Source organism: Chiloscyllium plagiosum, chromosome 41, assembly GCF_004010195.1.
Source record: "Chiloscyllium plagiosum isolate BGI_BamShark_2017 chromosome 41, ASM401019v2, whole genome shotgun sequence".
Lineage (NCBI taxonomy): Eukaryota > Metazoa > Chordata > Chondrichthyes > Orectolobiformes > Hemiscylliidae > Chiloscyllium > Chiloscyllium plagiosum.
Window position 1 is genome coordinate 9143600 of NC_057750.1, and position 10725 is coordinate 9154324.

Sequence of the window (10725 nt, forward strand, 5' to 3'; positions counted from 1 at the left end):
CCTGCCATTCACTTCATCTATACCCCTATAAACCGCTATAAAATCACCCTACAGTGTCTTACATTTCAGTAAGCAAAGTCCCAGTTCTTCCAGTCTATTTTTATATCTCAAACCCTCTGCTTCCGGCACAGATAAATCCCAGTAAATCTTTTCTGAAACCTCTCCAACCTAATAATATCCTTCCTGTAACATCTTAAATGTTAAATGCTATTAACCACTCTCTCTGGCTCTGCAATCTATTACCTGTAAATGTGGAGTCATATTCAAAAATATTTAACTCTTCCACAATCTAAATTTTTCAAACAATAGCATCCCCACAGTGGGGAAGCAGGAGGTTCAGCCCATCATGGATGTCTAAAGACCATCCCACCCACACTATCCCTGTAACCCTGCATTTCCAATGGGTGATCCATCAGCCTACACATCCCTGGATACTGTGACACAATTGGCATGGCACATCCACTTAACCCACACATCTTTGGACTGTGGGACGAAACTGAAGGAGACCCACGCAGACAATGTGCAAACTCCACATGGACCCGAGGCTGGAATCGAACCTGGGTCCCAGGCGCTGTGAGGCAGCAGTGCTAACCACTGCGGCACTGTGCTACCCAATTTTCAATCCCTTTCCAACCGTGAATCCTAATGTGACTCTGAATTCTGATCATTTTGTGCTAGTTTAATAGATATAGGTCTCACTAGTTAGGCCAGTATTTATTGCCCATCTATAATTGTCCCTGGAGGAGTTGGTAGTGAACTTTCTTTGAACTGCTGCAGCCCTTGGAGTGCTGTTAAGGAAGGGGTTCCAGCATTCTGACCCAGCGACACTGAAGGAACAGCGATGTGTTTCCAAGTCAGGATGATGAGTGGCTTGGAGGGGAAATTGTAGGTGTTGGCAGTTCCCACGTATCTGCTGCCCTTGCCATTTTAAAGCGTCAGAGATGTGGAAGATCTAGTTGGATGAGCATTGAAGAATTGTAGATAGTACATGGAGAGCAGTGGTGGAGGGAGTGGATGCTTGTGGATGTGGTGCCAGTCAAGGGGGGTTTGCTTTGTCCTGGATGGTGTTGAGCTTCTTGAGTGTTGTTGGAGCTGCCCCCATCCAGGGCAAGTGGGGAGTATTCCATCACACTCCTGACTTGTGCCTGACGCAACCTAGTTCTGGAGTGGAGCAGCGGCTCAGTGGTTAGCACTGCTGCCGCAAGCGCCAGGGACCCAGGTTCGATTCCAAACCTTGGGTGACTGTCTGTGTGGAGTTTGTGCATTCTCCCCGTGTCTGCGTGGGTTTCCTCCCACAGTCCAAAGATGTGCAGGTCAGGTGAATTGGCTGTGCTAAATTACCCATAGTGTTAGGTGCGTTAGTCAAAGGGAAATGGGTCTGGGTGGGTTACTCTTCAGAGGGTTGATGTGGATTTTGTTGGGCCTGTTTCCACACTGTAAGGAATCTAATCTCGTGGAACTGGCTGTTCCTTGATCCTTTAATGTGATTCATTATGAAGAGGCACATTCGCTTGTCCTGACCATTTGTATCTGAGATTCCTGACGTGCACGACTTCCAACGCAGCTATTATTCAAAAGATCCTGGAAATTAAACCAACTGGGGCTCTAATTAATGTCACTGACTGTTTATTTGAATTTTGGGGTCGATTAATTTTATTGGATGTTACTTTTTAGCGAGGGCTGTTTATTGGCAATAAGCTCCATGCAAATGCACCATTTCATTAATGACGTTCGCTCTTTAAGGAATTCTTTAATGAGTCCGTCTTGCTCATGTAGCCTGTCTTGTTTTAATTGTTTTAATTAAGACCGAACATATGAGACAGTGAGCTTCTAATCTGCTAATTACAGATGAACAGATTCATTAATGCAAGTGCTGAAGTTCTGCCTCTCTTGAATCAAAACACTTCAGTACCTTTTCCAAAGCCTTAGTGACTATACTGAGAAGATGATCTGATTTATTACTGTCACATGTGCCTAAGGACAGTGAAAAGTTTTGTTTTTGAGTACAGTTAGGGCAGGTCATACATAATAAGCAAGGTCACACAGACTATAGGGTGCTTAAACAGAGTGAGGCATACAAGGTTACACAGGAGGTGGACAAAGGAAGATCAACATTAGATTTGAAGCTAGGGAGGTCCATGCAGCAGTTTAATAACGGCACGGAAGAAGGTCTTCTTGAACCTGTCGATGCGAGTGTTCAGGCTTCTGTATCTTCTGCCTGATGGAAGAGGTTACAGTAGAGCATTACCGGGGTGTGATGGGTCTTTGATGATGTTGGCAGCCTGTCCATGGCAATGTGAGATGTAAATGGAGCCCATGGATGGGAGGTTGGCTCCTGTGATGGTCTGGGCTGTGCACACCCCCTTCTGTAGTTTCCTACGGTCCTGGGCAGAGCAGTTGCTGTACCAGGATGTTATGCACCTGGACAGTTTGCTTTCTATGGGACATCAGTAAAAGTGGCGAGGGTCTTTATGGACTTGCCGAATTTCCTGAGCCCCCTGAGGAAGAAGAGGCGTTGTTGTGCTGTCTTGACCATTGCATACATGATTTGGAGATGCCAGTGTTGGACTGGGGTGTACAAAGTTAAAAATCACGCAACACCAGGTTATAGTCCAACAGGTTTATTTGGAAGCACTAGCTTTCTGAGCGCTGCTCCTTCACAACCACCTGATGAAGGAGCAGCGCTCCAAAAGCTAGTGTGCTTCCAATTAAACCTGTTGGACTATAACCTGGTGTTGTGTGATTTTTAACATCGCATCCATTGTGGGAAGTCGCGGCCGGATTGTCAGTTATCATCATTGGCAATCACCCCAACACTCACAAACGAAGCTGCATTAGAACGTTATTTCAATGAGCCACCACACACTGCGGCACAGAGGAACTACACAGAGCAGAAAAAAAATCACCTATGCAGTGTATTCAAAAAGAATAGGTATCCAACGTACACAGTCCGTCGACTTCTCAGCATCAAACCCAAACAAGCAGACAAAACGCGTCCAGAAACCCTCGCCACTCTCCCCTCCATCAAAGACATCTCAGAAATGACTGCCAAACTACTCAGACCCCTTGGCATCATGGCAGTCCACAAACCCACCAACACACTATAACAGCAGCTAATGAATGACCCTATACAGACAACAAGCAAAACTGATGTCATTTAAAAATACCGTGCAAGAACTGTAACAAACACTACATTGGAAAAACAGGCAGAAAACTAGGCACCAGTATACATGAACATCAACTAGCCACCAAAAGACATGACCCTCTCTCACTAGTATCCTCACATACAGATGAGGAAGGACACCACTTCGACTGGGACAACACATCCATCCTAGAACAAGCCAAACAGAGGCACTCACGAGAATTTCTAGAAGCATGGAATTCCAACCAAAACTCTATCAACAAACACATTGAGTTAGACCCCATCTACCACCCCCTGAGAAAATGAACAGGAAATGATGTCACCACAGGAAATGACATCACCAACCCAAGGAAACCTAAACACATAAGTAGAAAGCAGGTCGTACCACCAGTGCTTCATCCGGAGGCCCACTGATGATGGTACCTAGTATGGTGACGAAACATCTGAAAATGAACCTTCCAGCTCAGCGAGCAAAGCTACATCCAGAACCTCAACCTGAGCTACAAATCTTCTCCAAACACGATAGACCAGTACTGGAAATGTGTTGCTGGAAAAGCGCAGCAGGTCAGGCAGCATCCAGGGAACAGGAGAATCGACGTTTCGGGCATAAGCCCTTCTTCAGGAATGGCTTATGCCCGAAACGTCGATTCTCCTGTTCCCTGGATGCTGCCTGACCTGCTGCGCTTTTCCAGCAACACATTTCCAGCTCTGATCTCCAGCATCTGCAGTCCTCACTTTCTCCCCACGATAGACCAGTAAGCCTAACATTGGTAATGGGGAAAATTTTCAAATCCATTACCAAGGACTTTATAGCAGAACATTTAGAAAGCAGTGGCAGGATCAGACAGAGTCAGTGTGGATTTATGAAGAGCAAATAATGCTTGACAAATCTGTTGGAATTCTATGGCAGTATAACAAGCAGAGTTGACAAGGGGGAGCCAGTCGATGTGGTATATTTGATTTTTAGAAAGCGTTTGACAAAGTCTCGCATAAAAGATTATTGTGCAAGATTATTGTGCAAGCAGGGATTGGGGGGGAGTGCATTGAGATGGGTAGAGAGGAAGCAAAGAGTAGGAATTAATGCATCCTTTTCAAACGGGCAGCAATAACTAGAGGGGTACAACAGGGTTCAGTGCTAGGACCCCCGCTATTCGGATGAGGGACCAAAATGTAACATTTCCAAGATGATACCAAGTTGGATGGGAGGGTGAACTGTGACGTGGATACAGAGATCCTTCAGCATGGTCTGGACAGGTTGGGTGAGTGGGCAAATCAATGGCAGCTGCTGTATAATTGGAATAAATGTGAGGTTATTCAATTTGGACGCATAATCAAGAAGACAGATGACTACCTGAATGGCTGTAAGTTGGGAGAGGGGAGTGTGCAGTGGGACCTGGGTGTCCTTGTGCACCAGTCACTGAAGGTAAGCACGTGGGCGGTAAAGAAGACAAATGTTATGTTGGCCTTCATTGTGAGAAGTTTCGAGTACAGGAGCAGGGATGTATTGTTGCAGTTATACTGGGCTCTGAGGCCACACCGAGAATATTGTGGGCAGTTTTGGTCTCCTTTTCTGAGGAAGAATACTCTTGCTCTCGAGGGAGTGCGGCAGGGGTTTCTCAGGCTGGTTCTGGGGATGGCGGGTCTGCCGTATGAGGAGAGATTGACTAGGGGTAAGATTAGGGTTAAGCTTGACCAGGGTTAGGATTGCTTTCGCTGGAGTTCAGACGAGTCGGGGGGGAATCTCATAGAGACTTTTGAATGCTAACTGGACTAGATGGTGGATGTAGGGAGGATGTTTCTGATGCTGGGTGCGTCCAGATCCAGGGGTCCCAGTCTGAGGATTTGGGGTGGATCATTGAGGACGGGGATGGGGAGACATTTCTCCACCCAAAGAACGCATGGAATTCATTAGCACAGGAAGTAGCTGATGCCAAAACATTGAATGTATTCAAGGGGCAGCTGAATATAGCACTTGGGGTGAATGGGATCAATGGTTATGGGGAGAAAGAAGGATTAGGCTACGGAGTTGGACAAGCAGCCATGATCGTGATGAATGGTGGAGCGAGCTCGAAGGGCCGAGTGGCCTCCTCCTGTTCCTATCTTCTATGTTTCCATGTTTACTTGTGTGGCACAAATGTTACTTGCCATTGATCACTCAAACTTTGAATGCCACTCAGATCTTGTTGCTTCTGAACACAGACTGCTTCAGTATCTGAGGAATTGCGAATGGTGCTGAACATTGTGTAATCATCGGCAAATATCCTCACATCTGACCTTATGATGGAGGGAAGGTCATTGATGAAGCAGCTGAAGATGGTTGGGCCGAGGACATTAGATATGACACATAGGGCTCTTGTGGTGCAATGATAGTGTCCCTACCTTTGAAGAAGGAGGCCAGGGTTCAAGCCCTACCTTTGTAACAGGTGTGTCAAAAAACCTCTGAACAGGTTAATTAGGGAAAATCTTTAAAAAGTAAGCTAGCTCTGATGCAGAAGTTTTGATGTATCATAGGTGGCACGGTGGCTCAGTGGTTAGCACTGCTGCTCCCCCTGCGTCAGGAACCTGGGTTCAATTCCCACCTCAGGCGACTGTCTTGTGTGGAGTTTGCACATGCTCCCTGTGTCTGCGTGGGTTTCCTCCGGGTGCTCCAGTTCTTTCTACAATTCAAAGATGTGCTGTTTAGGGTGGGTTGGCCATTCTAAATTGCCCTCTAGTGTTAGGGGAGTGGGTCTGGTTGGGTTACTCTTCGGTGGGTCAATGTGGACTTGCTGGGCCCGTTTCCATACTGTAGGGAATCTCTAATCTATTGGATAAAATCATTGAATCCTGACAATGTAGAAAGAGGCTATTCAGCCCATCTAGTCTGCATTGACTCACCAAAGGGCTTGCACCCACCCTCCAAGACTCAGGCCCTACTCAATGCCCATAACTCCACATTGACCTTTCAAAGGAAGTTAGGAGCAGGTAATGAATGTCGATCTGTGACGTTGTCGAGGTTTATAAAATCATGAGGGGGGGGGGGGGGGGGGGTGGCTAGGGTGAATAGACAAGGTCTTTTTTCCCAGGGTAAGGCAGTCCAAAACTACAGGGTAGAAGTTTAATGTGAGAGAGGAAAGATTTAAAAGGGTCCTGAGGGGCAATATTTTCATGCAGAGGATGGTGTGTATATGGAAAGAGCTACCAGAGGAAGTGATGGAAGTTGGTACAATGACAACATTTAAAAGATACTTTGACAGGTACATGAATAGGAAAGGTTTAGAGGGATATGGGCCAAATGCTGGCAAATGTGATTGGCTTAGCTTGGAAAGGTGATTGACATGGACAAGTTGGGCTGAAGGGTTCTTTTCTGTGCTGTATGTCTTTATGACTCTATGACTGTATGTCTTTATGACTCTATGACTCAATGGTTCAATGTCTCTATGGTTTTATGTCTCTGGTTCTATGACACTATGATTCTATGTCTCTATGGCTCTATGACTCTATGTGTCTTTGGCTCTATGATTCTATGACACTGACACTATGTCTGTATGTATGGTTCTATGTCTCTATGAGTCTATGACTCTATATGTCTCTATCACTCTATGGTTCTATGTATCTATGAGTCTATGACCCTATGTCTCCATAACACAATGTCTCTATGAGATTATGCCTATATAGTTTTATGTCTCTCTGGTTCTATGACACTACAACTCTATGATTCTATGACTCTATGACTCTATGACTCTATGACACTATGACACTATGACTCTATGACATTGTGACTGTATGACTCTATGACTCTGTGACTCTATGACACTATGACACTATGACTCTATGACATTGTGACTGTATGACTCTATGATTCTATGACTCTATGACATTGTGACTCTATGACTCTATGACATTGTGACTGTATGACACTATGACATTTTGACTGTATGACTCTATGACACTATGCCTCTATGACACTGTGACTCTATGACTCTATGACTCTATGACTCTATGTCTCTATGACACTGTGACTCTATGACACTGTGACCAGTAACACCCACAGCTATGAATGTATTTTTACAAAAATCCAGCACATTGCTTTGGAAATGCGGTGACTCTTCTGTTTAACATTGAACTGAGGTTCGATCAGTCATTTTTCTGCCTTTTGTTTTTAATTACTATGCAGTTCCAAAAGCGATTAACCTTTTTCCCCTTGGTGTGTCGATAACCACCTTACTGGTGAGGTAATGCCAACAGAGGGACAAGAAAAGGTATGTTGTTGCCATGGTGACGATGTCTCTGCGAATACCTTTCGAGATGGAACATGTGAGTCATCTTGCAGGCTAATGCAAACCTCTTATCAGTGTCCTGCACAGTGGGCCAACCCTGATTGACATGACAGAACGATTCCATGGCCTCTCCCAACTGGGTTTAATTGACTACCAGAGTACAAAGCAGCCCTGTATGCTGCAAAACTCAAATTGCTTTTTCTGAAAATGTACTTTCTTGGCCGGGGGACGGATGCAGGAGAGATGTTTCTGCTGCTCACTGAAGTGCAAAATGATTTGCTTGAGTGCTGAACACAAAAGGAATGATAAAGTTTCTCATTCGCACAGTCTAACTGAGTTATAATCACAGTCATAGAGATGTACATGATGGAAACAGACCCTTCGGTCCAACCCGTCCATGCCAACCAGATATCCCAACCCAATCTAGTCCGACCTGCCAACACCCGGCCCATATCCCTCCAAACCCTTCCGATTCATATACCCATCCAAATGCCTCTTAAATGTTGCAATTGTACCAGCCTCCACCACTTCCTCTGGCAGCTCATTCCATATAAGTACCACCCACTGTGTGAAAAAGTTGCCCCTTAGGTCTCTTTTATATCTTTCCACTCTCACCCTAAACCTATGGCCTCTAGTTTTGGACTCCCCGATCCCAGGGAAAAGACTTTGCCCATTTACTCTATCCATGCCCCTCATAATTTTGTAAACCTCTATAAGGTCACCCCTCAGCCTCCGACGCTCCAGGGGAAACAGCCCCAGCCTGTTCAATACGGTGGATTTTTATGCTGAGCTGATTGGTAATTAATAGTTAATTGGAGCACTGCATACAATTCTGGCCGCCCTGCAATAGGAAGGCTGTTATTTAACTGGAAAGGACGCAAAATAAGATTTACAAAAACATTACCAGGACAGGGTGGTTTGAGTTGCAAGGATGGGCTGGATAATTGTAGAGTCCTTATAGTTCTGGATGTAGGTTTGCTCGCTGAGCTGGAAGGTTCATTTCCAGATGTTTTGTCACCCTACTAGGTAACATCTTCAGTGGGCCTCCGGGCAAAGCACTGCTGATAATTCCTGCTTTCTATTTATTCTATAATATTAAGCAGGAATTACCAGCAGTGCTTTGCCCGGAGGCCCACTGAAGATGTTACCTAGTATGGTGACAAAACATCTGGAAATGAACCTTCCAGCTCAGCGAGCAAACCTACATCCAGAACCTCAAACTGAGCTACAAATCTTCTCAAAACTCGCTAATCCTTACATTGTGGAAGCAGGCTATTCGGCCCATTGAGTCCTCACCGCCCCTCTAAAGAGCATCCCATCCCGATCCACCTCTCCTGTAACCCTACGTTTCCCGTGGCTAATCTACCTAACCGGAATGCGTTTGGACTGAGAGAAAAACGGAGCACCCGGAGGAAACCCGTTTTCCCTGGAGCACAGGAGGTTGAGGGGTGACCTTGTAGAGGTTTATACAATCATGAGAGGTATAGATAGGGTGAGTAGCAACAATCTTATCCCCAGAGTAGGGGAGTCCAATACTCGAGAGCATAGGTTTCAGGTGAGAGGGGAAAGATTTAAAAGGGACCTGAGGGGCAATCTTTTTCACACAGAGGGTGGTGTGTGTATGGAATGAACTACTGGAGGAAGGGGTACAATTACAACATTTGAAGGGCATCTGGCTGGGTACATGAATAGGAATGGTTCAGAGGGATATGGGCCAATCACAGGCAAACGGAACTAGTTGGGTTTAGGAAACCTGGTCAGCATGGACATGTTAGGCCAAAGGGTCTGATTCCATGCTATCTGGATGGCGCTATTGAGTGTGACTGGAAAGAAAGGCATTTTTCATTTTGAATTCATTGAGACCATTTGCAGTTTCTAAAAAACATTCATTCTTGAGATGTGAGGGGTTGGTTAAACTCGAAGTTATTGCCCAGAAAATAGTTGAGTCAACATTTCTAGGCCAGTGACCCTTCTTCAGAACCGGACCCGAAACATTAACTCTGTCTTCTCTCCCCACCGATGCTGTCAAACCTGCTGAGTTTCTCCAGCAATTTCTGTTTTTGTTTCAGATTTTCAGCATCTGCAGTTCTTGGTTTTATTTCAGAGTGAACCACATCGCTGTGGGTCTGGAGTCATGCATAGGTCAGACTAGGCAAGGGTGGCAAATTTCCTTTCTTCAGGGGCATTAGTGAACCAAATGGGTTAGAGCATCAGACTCTTAACATCTGATGTTTTTTTGGGGGGTTCAATTTCTACCACCTGCTGTGAGCAGGAGTTGAACCCACGTCCCGTGGAAGGTTACCTGGGTCTCAGGATTAATGCACAAACAAAAACAGAAATTGCTGGAAAAGCTCAGCAGGTCTGGCAGCATCTCTGGAGAGAAATCTGAGTTAACGTTTTGGGTCCAGTGACCCTTCCTCAGAACTGATGGTAGCTAGGAAATTGTTGGTTTTTATGCAGAAGATAGGGTAGAGGGGTAGGGAAGGGGGTCAGGAGTAAAGGATAGATTAGATTAGATTTCCTTCAGCCCAACAAGTCCACACCGACCTTCCAAAGAGTAACCCACCCAGACCCATTTCCCTCTGACTAATGCACCTAACACTGTGGGCAATTTAGCATGGTCAATTCACCTGTCCTGCACATCTTTGGATTGTGGGAGAATCTTTGACTTCATAAGATCATCTTCATGAAACCGGAGCACCCAGAGGAAACCCACGCAGACACAGGGAGAATGTGCAAACTCCACACAGTCAGTCGCCTGAGGCTGGGATTGAACCTGGGTCCCTGGCGCTGTGAGGCAGCAGTGCTAACCACTGAGCCACCGTGCCAATAGGTGGAGATAAAGCCGAAAGAGAGGGAACAGTTGGACAGACAGATAGCGACCAGCTTGGGAGAATGAATAGCTGCTAATGGGGGCGATTAGGGGCTAACATTGGGTTGTGTGTGATAGCAGACCGTATGATAACAAGGAGACAGTGACAACTGCAGATGCTGGAGATTAGAGTTGAGAGTGTGTTGCTGGAAAAGCACAGCAGGTAAGGCAGCATCCGAGGGGCAGGAAAATAACAAGGCCTGGTGTGGTGGGGTTGGGGTAAGGACATGGGAGAAGGCGCCTCAAGCCCGAGGTGCCGACCAGATATCCCAACCCAATCTCGTCCCACCTGCCAGCACCCGGCCTATATCCCTCCAAACCCTTCCTATTCATATACCCATCCAAATGCCTCTTAAATGTTGTAATTTTACCAGCCTCCACCACATCCTCTGGCAGCTCATTCCATACACGTACCACCCTCTGTGTGAAAATGTTGCCCCTTAGGTCTCTTT